This window comes from Eurosta solidaginis, chromosome 2 (genome assembly GCF_040869045.1).
Source record: "Eurosta solidaginis isolate ZX-2024a chromosome 2, ASM4086904v1, whole genome shotgun sequence".
Lineage (NCBI taxonomy): Eukaryota > Metazoa > Arthropoda > Insecta > Diptera > Tephritidae > Eurosta > Eurosta solidaginis.
Window position 1 is genome coordinate 137,479,224 of NC_090320.1, and position 16,548 is coordinate 137,495,771.

General features: G+C 43.7%; 1 protein-coding gene and 1 long non-coding RNA gene across 10 annotated transcripts in view; one reads left to right on the forward strand and one right to left on the reverse strand.

The window, feature by feature from the left end:
* Positions 1 to 16,548, forward strand: part of dpr19 (defective proboscis extension response 19) — a 1,424,328-nt gene that overhangs the window by 619,248 nt on the left and 788,532 nt on the right. The gene's annotated exons all lie outside the window — the stretch shown is intronic.
* On the reverse strand, positions 11,244 to 11,919 carry LOC137242375 (uncharacterized). The gene is made up of 3 exons (XR_010950209.1): positions 11,696 to 11,919; positions 11,476 to 11,600; positions 11,244 to 11,333 (listed from the first exon to the last, which is right to left on the reverse strand). It is a non-coding gene; the product is annotated as an uncharacterized lncRNA (long non-coding RNA).

Here is a 16,548-nt window from a genome sequence, read left to right on the forward strand (position 1 = left end):
GCGCACTTCCAGCTCAGATGATATACGGACTTCCTGCTCTTCAAGTTGGGTAGAGATCTGAGATGATATCTGCGCTAAAATTTGTGCCGACATTTCGGATATACGTGCCTCCTGTGATTCCAATTGGGATGCCATATATGTTTTCTGTTCTTCCAATTGAGTTTCCATCTTGGATGTAATCTGTGTCGACATTTCTGAAATACGTGTTTTTTTTGTGCTTCAATATTGGACGTTATACGGTTCTCCTGGGATTCCAATTAAGATGACATTTGCGACGACATTTGGTTCAACACTGCTAGTATCGCGTTAGTGTCAACACTTGCCAATGGATTCGGAGTCTATCTTCTCTTCCATTTTTGTCGCTGGCTCTTCCACATCAGGATAAAAGACATACTCGTCTACATTAATTCCTTCCAATTCTAATACCTCTCGTAGCCGTGCTTGAAGTTCGATCTTATTGCCGGTTGTATTCAGTACACGGTTCTCCAACTCCTTTTTCAGTTTTGGATCCCTAATTCAGTTAACTTCGCCATGTCCTTGTTGTGCTCTGCAACTCTGGAATTTATTCAACAATTCCTCTTCTAACAGCAATTGTAACGAATTTAATGTATTTCTGCTTATTTGCAACCTTCTACTAACGTTCGAATCACTAAACTATTGAATAAATAACTCCACTATTCAATAATTCAAAATGGCCTTTATTAAAGTACTTCCCAATAACACTTCTAATTCTCAACAGATAGTGTGTTTAAATCAAACTGATTACTGATTGCTCAGCTGGAGCTCTTTTATACTCTGTGCTGTGTCTTTCACATACTTCTAGGCGTTTCCAGAATTTACTACCAGCTATAAAATTACCACCTATAACTACAGATGCATGTTTCTCATATGCGCGTGCATATGTGAGTGATACTTGAACAGATGATTGCCTACTTTTGGGAGTATCTCAGATATATGCATGTGTTTGTGCGTTCCTCTCCGCTTCTTTTATGGACATATGGGTAGACATAATGGTTGATTTGTTTATGTGCATAAAATTCGCTGCTTAGTATCGGATTAGAGATGATAGTATTCCTTAAAGTTGCTAATATTCGTCACAATATAATCGAATAGATCGGTCCCTGGTCCACATCCCGGAAAGAAACTTCTCACTTCTTTCAAATTTGATTGAAATCGGTTGACTTAGGAGTCCATCGCAGACATACAACGTGACACGAATACAACTGCGAAACAATTATTTTGGTATTCTCAAAATCGTTTTGGTTCATTTTTTGATACGAAGAAAAATATGTGAGCGGCATTACTGGTTGCGTAGGAAAATTTAAATGTATATCACTCCTTAGCATATATGAAATGGGTGTAACTGCAGGTAAAACCCAGTCAATGCAGCAGGAATAACAGCCAAATTAGTTCTTTTAGTTAAAATATTAATAAATTAATGATTTAAAAAAAATTAGTTTGTTATAAATGAACGTTTAGTCCGTTTGATAAAGGAAAAAAACAACAAACCGTTTTTGAGTATTAGGTAAAATATTTTCCAATGGAGGTTTTTAAAAAAAAACTTGTTGCCGTAAATGATCCCTAAATTAGATCGGAAATAACAGAGAAAAAATATTTAAATCGGTAAAGCCTTTTTCCAGCGTTCAACGTACTACCGAACACAAAAGTAACAATTTGTCAATCAGACAAACCACCTCTGTATAGCTGTATAGCTAAATGGTTAGCTTAGCGTGCCTAAAGCGTACTGATGATGAAGACTTAGCACCCTTCGAAATGGATCTATCTACGCAGCTATCGCAGTTTGTCTGAAAAATTTTCTACTTACTATCCCAAAAACAGAATACAATTTTTCAAATTTAGAAAAATTGAAAAATAACAACAATTATCATTAGAAAAAATTATTGTTCTGGCCTTGAGTTCGAATCGAACCTTGAATCATTTACCAATAGGCCGATAAAAACAAAAACAATTGTTAATAAACCATGAGCACTTGGGAATGTCAAACAAAGTAATTGACAATAAACAAATCCATCATTATCAGTGATTTGCAACACATACAATATAGGTGGTAAGAAGGAATAGAAGTAACAATTTGTCAGTCAAACAAACCACCGCTGTATAGCTAAATGGTTAGCGCAGCGCGCCTAAAGCGTACTGATGATGAAGGCTTAGCACCTTCGAAATGGATCTAACTGCGCAGCTATGGCAGTTTGTCTGAAAATTTTTCTACTTACTATTCCAAAAACAAAATACAATTTTTCAAATTTAGAAAAATTAAAGAATAACATTAATTATCATTAGAAAAAAATTATTGTTCTCGCCTTGAGTTGGAATCGAACGTTGGGACAAACAAACATAAATATGCAGAACTGAGCACGAGTTCACAAAGCTTCTCATTCGCTACGAAAAAGAAACTTTACAAAAACAAATCTACATAACACACAAATTAATAGACGCAGAATGTCTCAATTGTGTTGCTAGTGTAGAAATGAGATAAACTGATTTAAGCAAGGAAACAAAAACAAGCAGGATAACCTAGTGGTTAAGGAAACTGCAGTTTCACCGTGTGATTCGCGTTTCGAATCTCGGTGAAATGTTTGATAACATTACGAAATCGCCTGATGATGATTACGTGTCGGTTTCGAAATGGTACCATCGCAATATGCCAGTAAATGTTTCTTTCTTTTCAGTTTCTCTTAGAAAAGCATAATAATTGAATATTCAGTTATTATAAACCGGTGTTAACCGTCCTGTACATAGATGGGTACCCGGGTACCTTTTGCATATTCACAAGCCATTTTTAAATAATCTACAAATAGAAACGAGTTGCAATTTTGTGGCATCGTATGGGAATAAGTTTCCTACCAAAAAAAAGACACTTTTTTCAAATATAATTTCATAAAGATGATTTTAAAATGAATTAGTTTTTTATTACTAGTTATCATGGCTGGGATACCCAGGTAGCACTCATAGTTCTCACGTTTTTACGTAGTCTACAAATAGAAACAAGTTAAAATTTTGTGGTGTCCTAAGCGAATAAGTTTTCTATAAAAAGGAGAGACAATTTTTTCAAACATACTTTCATAAAGATGGTTTTTTAACCCAGATTTATTATTACTAGTTTTTAGTTACTAGTTCTCATGCCTGAGATACCCAGGTACCACTAGTTCATCTCACGTATGAACTGCCTTGTGATACCCGTGTACCCAGCCATGCGAACTAAGAAGAAAAATAATTCATGAACAGGACGGTTAAGCTCATGAATTCTTAACAAAAAAAAAAAAAAAAAAATTAAAGGCGCGATAACCTCCGAAGACATCTAAGGCCGAGCTCCTCTTCCAATTTGCGTCGTGCTCCTCTTGATTTTCCCTACAAATTGGCCGGACGGGACCTACATGTTTTATGCCGACTAGGAACAGCATCTGCAAGGCAGATGAGTTTTCACTGAGAGCATTTCATGGCAGAAATACATCCGGAGCGCTTGCCAAACACTGCCGAGGGGCAACCCCGCTTAGAAAAATTTTCTTTTAATTTAAAAAACTTATCTCTAAAATTTTGATGTTGCTTTGCCCGGGGTGCGAACCCAGGGCATACCGTGTGGTAGGCGGAGCACGCTACCATCACACCACGGGGCCGCCATGAATTCTTAATAATGAGTATAAATTGAACACACCATTAAAACAAACAAACATAATAATGTAAAACTGAGCACGAGTTTACAAAGCTTCTCAATCGCTAGGAAAAAGAAACTTTACTAAAACAAATCTACATAACACACAAATTAATAGAGCAAAATGTCTGTATTGTGTTGTTAGTGTAGAAATGAGATAAACTGAATTAAGCAAGGAAACAAATACAAGCAGAATGGCCTAGTGGCTAAGGCAACTGCAGTTTCACCGTGTCTAAGCTTTGGGCAATTGAGGGCGAGCAGTTTAATAACAGTTATAAATGAGTAATTTTATGTGCTTGTAAGCGTATGAGTCGTGGCACAGTGGCTGACGTACCCGACCAAACGCCCGGGGTTGCGGGTTCAACTCACACCAAGCATTCCTTTTTTTAAATTTATAAATTATTATTATTAATGGACTGTATTGAGTTTATGGGGTTTTTGATTTAATGTATTCCATTTATTGAGTTGGGTAGTTTTAGTGTTATTGGTGTATTTAAGTCATGGGAGGATGCATAGCATCAGTACACCTTTATTTATTTAATTTGGGGGCGAGCACTGGGGGGCTCTGAGGCTTCGCTCTACTGAGCCACCTCATCCTCTATTTGAAGAACCCTTCAAAATGTGATATGGAAGCGAGCACGGGACGGCTCTGAGGTATTGGCACCCCATTTTCTACAAGAAAAACCTCTATTTATTTAATTTGGGGCGAGAGTTGGGTACTCTGAGGTTTCGCTCTAATGAGCCACCTCATCTTCTATTTGAAGAACCCCTTCAAAGTGTGATATGGAGGCGAGCACGGGACGGCTCTGAGGTATTGGCACCCCATTTTCTACAAGAAAAACCTCTATTTATTTAATTTGGGGCGAGCGTTGGGCACTCTGAGGTTTCGCTCTAATGAGCCACCTCATCTTCTATTTGAAGAACCCTTTAAAATGTGATATGGAGGCGAGCACGGGACGGCTCTGAGGTATTGGCACCCCATTTTCTACAAGAAAAACCTCTATTTATTTAATTTGGGGCGAGAGTTGGGCACTCTGAGGTTTCGCTCTAATGAGCCACCTCATCTTCTATTTGAAGAACCCCTTCAAAGTGTGATATGGAGGCGAGCACTGGGCTCTGATGTATTAGCACACCATCCGAAGAACCTCGATATTAATTAAAAAACTCAAACTATGTCTTTAGAATATTTCACTAACCAGTTGAGAATTACAAGCACACTCAATGGCTACTGAAACAAACGAACGAAAAATGTTCATAGTTTAAGTCGCTTAAACATACTCCCCCCTTAGACGGCTTAGTCGTCTAATGAAACTTCCATACGAGCCAGTGATCCGGCTCGAAGGACCATGTCTAAGCTTTGGGCAATTGAGGGCGAGCAGTTTAATAAGAGTTATAAATGAGTAATTTTATGTGCTTGTAAGCGTATGAGTCGTGGCACAGTGGCTGACGTACCCGACCAAACGCCCGGGGTTGCGGGTTCAACTCCCACCAAGCATTCCTTTTTTTAAATTTATAAATTATTATTATTAATGGACTGTATTGAGTTTATGGGGTTTTTGATTTAATGTATTCCATTTATTGAGTTGGGTAGTTTTAGTGTTATTGGTGTATTTAAGTCATGGGAGGATGCATAGCATCAGTACACCTTTATTTATTTAATTTGGGGGCGAGCACTGGGGGGCTCTGAGGCTTCGCTCTACTGAGCCACCTCATCCTCTATTTGAAGAACCCTTCAAAATGTGATATGGAGGCGAGCACGGGACGGCTCTGAGGTATTGGCACCCCATTTTCTACAAGAAAAACCTCTATTTATTTAATTTGGGGCGAGAGTTGGGCACTATGAGGTTTCGCTCTAATGAGCCACCTCATCTTCTATTTGAAGAACCCCTTCAAAGTGTGATATGGAGGCGAGAACGGGACGGCTCTGAGGTATTGGCACCCCATTTTCTACAAGAAAAACCTCTATTTATTTAATTTGGGGCGAGCGTTGGGCACTCTGAGGTTTCGCTCTAATGAGCCACCTCATCTTCTATTTGAAGAACCCTTTAAAATGGAATATGGAGGCGAGCACGGGACGGCTCTGAGGTATTGGCACCCCATTTTCTACAAGAAAAACCTCTATTTATTTAATTTGGGGCGAGAGTTGGGCACTCTGAGGTTTCGCTCTAATGAGCCACCTCATCTTCTATTTGAAGAACCCCTTCAAAGTGTGATATGGAGGCGAGCACTGGGCCCTGATGTATTAGCACACCATCCGAAGAACCTCGATATTAATTAAAAAACTCAAACTATGTCTTTAGAATATTTCACTAACCAGTTGAGAATTACAAGCCCACTCAATGGCTACTGAAACAAACGAACGAAAAATGTTCATAGTTTAAGTCGCTTAAACACACCGTATTATTCGTGGTTCGAATCTCGGTGAAACCTTTGATAACATTACGAAATTGCCTGATGATGATTACGTGGCGGCTTTCGAAATGGTACCATCGCAATGTGCCAGTAAATGTTTCTTTATTTCTTTTCTATTTCTCTTAGAAAAACATAATAATTGAAAATTCAATTATTATAAGCCGGCGTTAAGTTCATGAATTCTTAATAATAAGTATAAATTGAACACACCATTGAAAGACGCGAGAATCAGTTTCATTTAAGCAAGCTATTGGTTGTGAAGTTTCAGTGTTATTGTGAAGTACTTTAATAAAGGCCATTTTGCATTATTAAATATTGGAGTTATTTGTTCAACAGTTTAGCGATACGAACGTTGATAGAAGGTTGCAAATAAGAGGAATTGCACTAAGTTCGTTACAATTGGTGTCAGAAGAGGAATGGCTGAATAAATTCCGAAGACATGGCAAAGTGGAGTGAATTAAGGATCCAGCAATTGAAAAAGAAGCTGGAAGCCCGTGGATTGCATACAACCGGCAATAAGAATGAACTTCAAGCACGGCTACGAGACGCTATGGATTCGGAAGGAATTAATGCAGACGATGATGTCTTTCATACTAATGGGGGCGAGACAACAACAAAAATTGAGGAGAAAAACGTATAACGTAGCGTTACAATAGTATGACCCCCACTGTAACCCTTTTTCTCCTACGTCTGAGACCCTCACTCTAACACTTTTTCACCTAGGCCTGAGAGTATACATACATAGAACATTAACAGGTAGCCAAAAACCGCAGCTACATACCAATGCATGCGAATAGCATTTGGCGATAACAATAATATGCACAGTACGCAAACTCACAGTAAATGGCAAACTGAAGTACCCAATTAGCGGTTCATTTCTCACTCGTATCATAGCAGAAGCAGTATAAAAGAGAATGAATTTGCTGTTGTCACTTCATTCCTCGCAGATTAGTCAGAGGAAGTGGCTTTATTAAGCAACCCAGTCACTCCTCCTGACTAGATGAGTTGAAGGGGTGCTGCCTTGGCACTTGTCACCCTTTGCTTGCGGGGACAACGGGTTGTCCCTTTATGGGTTTCTCGCCCGTGTCCCAGCTAAGTAAGGGGAGGCCCGCCGCCTTAGGGCTACCCCGCCCCTTCCTCTAAGCTAAGGCTCCAGCCGACCCGGTTCGGCAGCTGCGTAGCGTGGTGCCTTCGGGCCCAGGTTCTCCCCGCAGCCTACGAACCGGCAAGGACAGAGCTGGTGCACCGCCCCCCGGCACCTTACCTTAGTGTGCAACCACGGGGTGAGCGATGCCCAGCGAACGAGCCAATCCCACCTCCAGAGGGAAAGGGGGTGCCGCCACGGACTGGTCACCCCTTGCTTGCGGAGACAACGGGTTGTCGCCTTTATGGTTTTCTCGCCCGTGTCCCAGCTAAGTAAGAGGGGCGCGCCGCCGTTCGGCCAACAGATCCCTTCCCCTCAGTCATGGCTCAGGCAGCAGAGCGACGCGTCGGATAAAGGGGCTACCGCTGTGCCGTCAAGGCACACTTCCCCTCAGCCCACGGATCGACCTATAAAGTTCCGGCTGGTACAACTCCGCGTCCAGCACTGCCATCGTGCAAGCATGGAGGCGCTGGTGTCCAGATAGCGAGCCAGCACTAAAAGCGAGTGAGCCAACCACACCACGGAGTGGAAAGGGGCGCTGTCAGGGAACGGGTCACCCCTGCTTGCGGGGACAACGGGTTGTCGCCTTTATGATTTTCTCGCCGCCTTATGACCATCCGGCCCTTTTCCCCTCCGCCCCGGCTCCGGCCGTAGACCAGTCCAGCAGCTAAAGGGGCTACCGCTGTGTCGTAAGGTGCACTTCTCCTCAGCCCACGGATCGGCCTACGGAGTTCCGGCTGGTACAACTCCGCGTCCAGCCCTGCCATCGTGCGGGCATGGAGGCGGTGGTGTCCAGATGGCGGACCGGCACTAACCACAATTCTATTCATTCCTCGCAGGTCCCTCCGCCGCCGCCACTGAGACAGCGTCCTCACAGGAAGCCGCCATCCGCAACCGCCTCTACTGGTCAACCCCCTAAAAGGGTAATCAGGAAGAAAGTTTGCACCGACAAATCGCCTTAGTCACGCCACTGGTACGCGCTCCGTTGCCCTATTGTTGTCGCCGCTATCCTACGCCGTTGCGCCGCTGCTACGACGACGACCGTCAGCCGCCCGCTATCCTACCGCCGTTGCGCCGCTGCTACGACGACCTTTAGCCGCCGCTACCTTATCACCGTCCAGCCAGCTCGCTGGTGCCGTCACTACGTCCATACCGCTACTTCCATCCGTCCGTTAATACTGTCCGCCGTCCAGCCTCCGTGCTAATCCCGCCACTGCGCCCATACCACTGCACCAATCCGTCCGCTAATACTGTCCGCCGTCCGGCCGCCGCGCTGATCCCGCCGCTGCTTCCGGACCACCGTACCATCCGATTTTCGAACGGAGGTGCAAACTTTTTTCCTGCCCAAGCGTCATCTTCGACATTTGGAAGACGCCATCCGACAACGCAAGCAACACGGCCGTGAAAAAGCCAAAGACTACATCCTCGCATTAGAAACGCTGATCCGCCAGTACCCGACAATGTGTAAGGAAACCCACATCGACCGAATATACGATGGCCTACGCGTTGAATACCGCCTCTTCGTCAAGCGCAGCGAGTTTAAGACGATCGATGAGCTCCTGGAAATAACGGAAAAATATGAGCTGCTAAAAATCGAGGAAGCGAAACAGGGCAAAGCGGCGATCCACAGCCTGTATCATCTTCAAACGGAGTACGATAGCAAGGAGTGCTGCTAGCGCTGCAAAGAACGCGGTCACCGCCGCTTCCAATGCAGGGGCCGCTGGAGAATGTTCTGCTTCAGGTGTGGACAAGACAACATCCTCTCCAGGGACTGCCTATGCCCCTCGATCAACCAATCCACCGACAACAACACATTCAGGATGCCGTCAAATTATGTGGGAGGAAGCCGCCAAGCATTATTTGTGCGACCAAAGAAGTCAATGGAACCACCAGCCTGCAAATCCGCTGCCGAAATGCAAGTAGATGACCGTCTCTATATACCAATAACCGTCGAGGGCATGAGCGTCCGCGCGCTAGTAGACACCGGCGCCACCCTCTCATACGTAGACGAGTCAAGACGAAACCACCTGGAGAGGAACGAAATCAAACCACATCTTCACACGTGGAGCGTCCAATTGGCAGACCAGACGTGTGTCTATAGCCCGAATTCGTACCCAGCAAGGATTATGTACCAAGGACGAATGACTAAACCAATAATGTCCGTCATCCCGAACTTGGCAGAACGGATGATCTTAGGAATGGACTTTCTACGGGAAAGGGGAATCACCCTCACGCTAGATGGTCAGCCGTTAGAAGTCACCTTGACCAGGAGATCAGCCGAGCTAGACACACTATGTGCAATGACCAGCCGGGATCACGTGAACAATGGTCAAAACCGGAGCACCACCAGAAGCGATTGAGTAAAACCGGTAGACCAATTACCGCAGCCGAATATTCGACCATCCGTAAACATAAACAACCGCTGAAGCAACGCTTCTACCCCCGTTACCCGGCTATACAAACATACAACGTCAATGAAGACTACCGAAAATAGCGCCGAACGCGATATGCAATGGGTTCCCCCGCCGCCCGTTACAAAACACCGAACCAGACATATTTTACACAATAAAAGGCGATAGAGAAGAACCCGGTGAGATTATTGGCAACCATGCAATATCCGCAGCCATGGGAAATAGTAACCGCAGACTTCGTGCCACCGCTACCACGTTCCAAACAAAGAAGCACTTATCTGCCCGCCACGATCTACAAATTCTACAAGTGGGTCGAGTTAATCCCGGCGCGCCAAGCAAAACCAGCAAGCGTGATCAAAGCGCTACAAGAAAAGTTCATATACCGACAATGGGAAGCAGTTCGGCATAAAAGCGTTAGCACCGTTCCTGAGCGACCACCGCACATGGGATCAGGAGACTCCACAAATCGCATTTGCATTAAATATGGTCAGCAAAGAGGGTACAAAAAAATCTTTAGCAGACATAAACTTCGACGATATAAAGCACGTTAGAGCGGGTGCACACGGAGGGAGCAGTACCAGTGGCCAGTCAACCGAGTCCAAATTCAAAGGGTACCAAAGGTTTTTTCGGCCCATATATTACCGAATACCTAATGGTTATAATGCAATCACAACACGAGGAAGATGAGAACAACGCCAATATGTCAAGGATGGAAGAGGAAGAAGAAGGATGGCAACTTATTTATAATATTCATGAATTTTGCATTATTTTTGAATTAAATTTTTTGTTAGTTTTAAGGAAAATGAAATTGTAATTAAACCTGATATGTAAACATTTTTTTGGAATTAACTTTGTTAGGTATAAGTGGAATGACTCTGTATGTTTTATGAAAAAAAATGTTAATAACCCAGCAAAAAAAAAAGTAATCCAAGGAGTAATTGAGAAGCAATATTTTGAACAACAGGATTACTCCATATTGCTCCGATGCTCATGAAAATTTTACTCCATTTTAACATTGCATGTCATTGGAGAGGAGCACTCCTTAAAATTGTTAATAGAGTACTCCATGGAGAATTGAAGACAGCACTCCTCGGAGCAATGAATGAAGTACTCCATGGAGCATTGTGGGGAGCGCTCCTCGGAGTGTCGAACGGAGTAATCCTTGGAGCATTGAAGGGAGCACTACTTGGATTATTGAATGAAGTACTCCATGGAGCATTGTGGAGCGCGCTCCTCGGAGTATTGAACGGAGTACTCCTCGGATTATTGAATGAATTACTACATGGAGTATTGGAAACAGAGTATACTTAATAAAGAATCCTACGTATTTTTTACAGATAAGTCCGAAAATGGTTTTTTAATTTATTTTATTATTAAAAAAATATAAATTTTCATAAGATTACATATTCACGAAAAAGTATAAAACATTGGGGGTTCCATGGCTGGAAGGACTTTTGAATCTCAGATTTTGTTTATACAAGTACAAGTAATAAGATTAATAATTTCTTTGACCAAGTCTAATATTAACAAATAACAGTAAAAAAAAGTAATTTCATTATTTTAAGAGATTCATTGTTTAAGAGATTAAACTTTCATTTGTATTTTGTACGGTATGAGGCTGCCTTTGTTTTATGGAAGGCTTTTTTAATTTTTTTCTCGAATTTGGGATATGACGCATGGTTCTCCTTCAGAGCTTCTGTAAAAAAAAAAGATTTGAAAACAATTTTTTTAAACTGCCAAAAGAATAAAAATTACGTACGTATATTAATATAAAAAGTATTTTGAATCTTATTTGTAAAAAGTTAAATTCTAATTCCTAAAGAATTTAAATCACTTACCCTAAATAAAATAGTTGAATAGCTTAAAGTTTTGTATTGCTTCCTTCCCTTTTTTCCATTCCAATTAATTTTAGCTAGGAGTGTATCTGCAAAAATTTCCTGCAACGTTTTGTATAACTCGATTCCTCCAATTTTTTTTTTTAATGTAAGATACCTAAACAAATAAATAGGTTATTAAAATTTTATCCATTTCTGTTACCACCAGGGGTGAGATACTTACTATTTCCACATGAGTGTAATTTTCACAGTTTTCTTCGAACTCCTGCAGCTGCGACAAGGAATTTATAGGGAAAAGTTTTAGGTCTCTTGGCTTCGCATTCATAGTTTTTAAAACTGAATCTAATGCTACAGTATGTTGGCAAGCAATTTCTTTAAGTTTTTTGACATCAGCCGATATTGAATAAATTTTGTCCTCCATTCTTTTTAAAATTATAGTTACATCACTTTGAGCTGAAAATTTAAAAGGAGTTAGTTAATTACAGAAATGTATGATATACGAGCTATTTCACAATTTGCATCTACAGCGAAGGCAGAATTTGCAAATGGCGGCTCCTCAAGCGGTTCACTCGTCAAAGTGTCACCTTCATTATGCCTATTAATTTCTTTCTTTACAAGGCGCTTAAAATGACGCTTTGAAGATAAACTATACATTATTTAACTTACCTTTTTTAAGTTTCGTTAATTTAGTTAGTTAGTTTCTTTTGAGTTTTAATACTTTTTAGAGTTTTCTTTGTTTTAAGACAATAATACGTAAGCGTACGCTGTTACTTCACCAAAAACCGAACACATAATGACACCGCAAGCGCAATCAGCAGTTTGGCGGCACAACGGAATGACACGAAAAGTATCGAACGGTAACGAACATTTTTTCTTGCTCCTAATGGAGCAGCAAATGAGTGCTCCTTTTTACAATTACTCCAAGCATTTTTGCTGGGAAAACGATGCACGCATACACACCGGCAAAGCCGGCACAACGGCATACATGTAACAGCTAGGACAGGCCTGGCGTGATACCCCTTTTCCTCACAGCAGTTTTCCGTCAACCGAAGTGGGAGGGGGACTGTAACGTAGCGTTACAATAGTAAGACCCCCACTGTAACCCTTTTTCTCCTACGCCTGAGACCCCCACTCTAACACTTTTTCACCTACGCCTGACAGTATACATACATAGTACATTAACAGGTAGCCAACAACAGCAGCTACATACCAATGCATGCGAATAGCCTTTGGCGATAACAATAATATGCACAGTACGCCAACTCACAGTAAATGGCAAACTGAAGTACCCAATTAGCGGTTCATTTCTCACTTGCATCTAAACAGAAGCAGTATAAAAGAGAATGAATTTGCTGTTGTCACTTCATTCCTCACAGGTTAGTCAGAGGGAGTGGTTGCTTTATTAAGCAACCCAGTCACTCCTCCTGACTAGCTGAGTTGAAGGGGTGCTGCCTTGGCACTGGTCACCCTTTGCTTGCGGGGACAACGGGTTGTCGCCTTTATGGTTTTCTCGCCCGTGTCCCAGCTAAGTAAGGGGAGGCCCGCCGACTTAATGCTACCCCGCCCCTTCCTCTCAGCTAAAGCGGCAATTACCCACCGACGTGTGCCGTACGTACGGACGTTTGTCGTACGAAACACGTTTGACCGAGCCCTCAAGCCCGTAGGAATCAATGTGTGCGTCTGTGTACATGTACATAACATATTTGTGTGTGTATTGTTTACAGATAAGCACTGTTGCCATTGACCATTTTGTATGCATACTTATGGAAACTTGAACTTTTTCCAATTTAATTTTTATGTTGTAAGAGGCTGGAATTGATATTATATAAATATAAATAGATTACATATTTATAATCTGCACTTTTACATAATTATTTCGACTTATTTTCACAATTTTTCTAACTTTAATTAGGTGTTTTTGCATAAAACTGCAAACGGTCAAAAATTAGCGCACAAAATTCTACTAGGCAACTCTGTCTAGTGAGAGATCGATCAGCTGACACGTTCTTATGGAAAAAATCAAAATTGTTTTGATTTCTACGTTCCGGGCTACGTACGTACGGGCGTTGCACGTCGGTGAGTTTTCATTTACATTGCACACTCATAAGATAGGTCGTGTCAGCTGACACGTTTTTGGTACGTACGTTCGTGAGTAACTGCCTCATAAGGCTCCAGCCGACCCGGTTCCGCAGCTGCGTAGCGTGGTGCCTTCGGGCCCAGTTTCTCCTCGCAGCCTACGAACCGGCAAGAAGAGAGCTGGTGCACCGCCCCCCGGCATCTTATCTTAGTGTGCAACCACGGGGTGAGCGATCTCCAGCGAACGAGCCAATCCCACCTCCAGAAGGAAAGGGGGTGCCGCCACGGCACTGGTCACCCCTTGCTTGCGGGGACAACGGGTTGTCGCCTTTATGGTTTTTTCGCCCGTGTCCCAGCTAAGTAAGGCGGGCTCGCCGCCGTTCGGCCAACAGATCCCTTCGCCTCAGTCCTGGCTCAGGCAGTAGAGCGACCCGTCGGCTAAAGGGGCTATCGCTGTGCCGTCAAGGCGCACTTCCCCTCAGCCCACGGATCGACCTATAAAGTTCCGGCTGGTACAACTCCGCGTTCAGCCATGCCATCGTACAAGCATGGAGGCGGTGGTGTCCAGCTGGCGGACCGGCACTAACCACAATTCTATTCATTCCTCGCAGGTCCCTCCGCCGCCGCCACTGAGACAGCGTCCTCGCACGAAGCCGCCACCCGCAACCGCCGCTACTGGTCAACCCCCCTAACAGGGTAATCAGGAAGAAAGTTTGCACCGACACCTCGCCTTGGCCACGCCACTGGTACGCGCTCCGTTGCCCTATTGTTGTCGCCGCTATCCTACGCCGTTGCGCCGCCGCTACGACGACCGTAAGCCGCTCGCTATTCTACGCCTTTTCGCCGCTGCTACGACGACGACCGTCAGCCGCTCACTATCCTACCGCCGTTGCGCCGCTGCTACGACGACCTTTAGCCGCCACTACCTTATCGCCATCCAGCCAGCTCGCTGGTGCCGTCACTACGTCCATACCGCTACATCCATCCGTCCAATACTGTCCGCCGTCCAGCCGCCGTGCTAATCCCGCCACTGCGCCCATACCACTGCACCAATCCGTCGGCTAATACTGTCCGCCGTCCGGCCGCCGCGCTGATCCCGCCGCTGCCTCCGGACCACCGTACCTTCACGCCCGCTACTGCACCACCGTTCAACCGTCGTACCGACCCCTCCAATCCGAAGGTAAAGACTCCATATTTTGACGGATCTGTTCTTTTCCACGTCTTTAAGCTACAATTTGAAAAGACGTCAGCAGTGAACAACTAGAATGAGGATGATAAAGTTGATGCACTGTTCATGGCATTGAAAGGGCCTGCAGCTGAGATTTTACAAACCATTCCAGAGGGCGAACGGAACTGTTATGAAGCATTGATGGGCGCTCTGGAAAGACGATACGGAACTGAGCATAGGAGACAGATATACCAAATGGAGTTACTGAACCACTTCCAGAGGCCTGGTGAAACATTGCAAGAGTTTGCGTCGGATGTTGAAAGGCTGGCACATTTAGAAAATGCGGACGCATCCGTGGAATACACCAAAAGAGTAAAAATCCAGAGCTTTATAAATGGCATACGGGACGTGGAAACGAAGCGAGCGATATACGCAAACCCAAAACCTACATTCACAGAAACGGTATCACATGCTCTGATTCAGGAACCAGCTGCGCTTCTGTGTAAGCCAGTTTTTAAAGCATGCCCTGTGGAAGTAGAAAGGTCAGAGTGGATAGACGCAATATTGGAGGCGCTGAAAGGATCGCAAAAGTGGAGTGAAAGAGTTATCAAATGCTTCAAATGCGGGAAGCCCGATCACATTGCACGTCATTGCGATCTTGGTCCTGGTAGTTCCAACTTGGGTGGCCGTAAACGCAAAGCTGGAGGAGACGAGCAAGAGCGTGCCAGATGTAAAAATCGAGAGCCAGCTCCAGCTACTGAATGTCCTGTGATATCTGTGTCGCAAATTGGAAAGAAATCAAGCAGTCTTACCGTCAGAGGGAATGTGGATGGCAAGGAGCGTGTACTGACTGCAGATATGGGCGCATCTCATGTTGCGTACGGTCTCAGGCGAGTATAACCAAGTCCAGGGAGAAGTGATATGTGAAGCCTTAATTGGGAAGGTATTTGCTCTACAAAAATTCATTGTGGCGGATATTGTTAATGAAGTCATATTGGGAGTTGACTTCTTAGTTGCCCATGACATCAAGATCGATATGAAAGGAAGGGTTATGCGTTATGAGAACCAGGATGTACCACTTAACTTTAGTTTGGAGGAAGGGTTCAGCAGTAATCGAGTACTGGTGGAGAAGACTCGACAAAGACCACGGAAGTCAACGGTAAAGGTTGGTGTATCGAATGGGCCAAATAAAGCGAAATCAAAAGTACCTGCGAGAGAAACACTGGCATTGACAAAACCAAAGGGACGCACGAAAACGAAGGAAAGAATTTCCCAGAAGGAATGCCTGTGTAGTTTCAATCCAGGGCGCACCACTGTTGTGAAACGTGGGAACGATACAGACTATGCGAAGCCAATCCGTCAAGCGCGAGGTCTGCGAAGTAGTCCATTGGACAAACAACAGAGTGCGAGGGAACGATCCAGGATAATAAGTAGTAAGATGAAACGCAGGTACCATGTGAACAATAATTCGAAAGGCTTCTTGCCGGGATATTTGGTACTGTTATACAACCCTCACCGGCGGAAAGGTGTTCCATCCAAATTTCGGTGCAGTTGGAAGGCCCGTACAAAGTTTTAAGAAGATCAGTGATACTATATACCTCATACAAACCATGGGGAAACTACAAAATAGAAGAGTGGAACATTTGGAGATGCTAATGGCGCGCCGTTTAGATCGAGAGATTTGTCTGATCGGACGATCAGACGTAGGTGAAGGGCAGTGTGACGAATATTAGCAACACTAAGGCATAATATTATCTCTAAAGCGATGCTAAGCAGTGACCTTTACGCACATCAATAGATCAATCATATGTACGTGCACGCAGCGCAGAAGA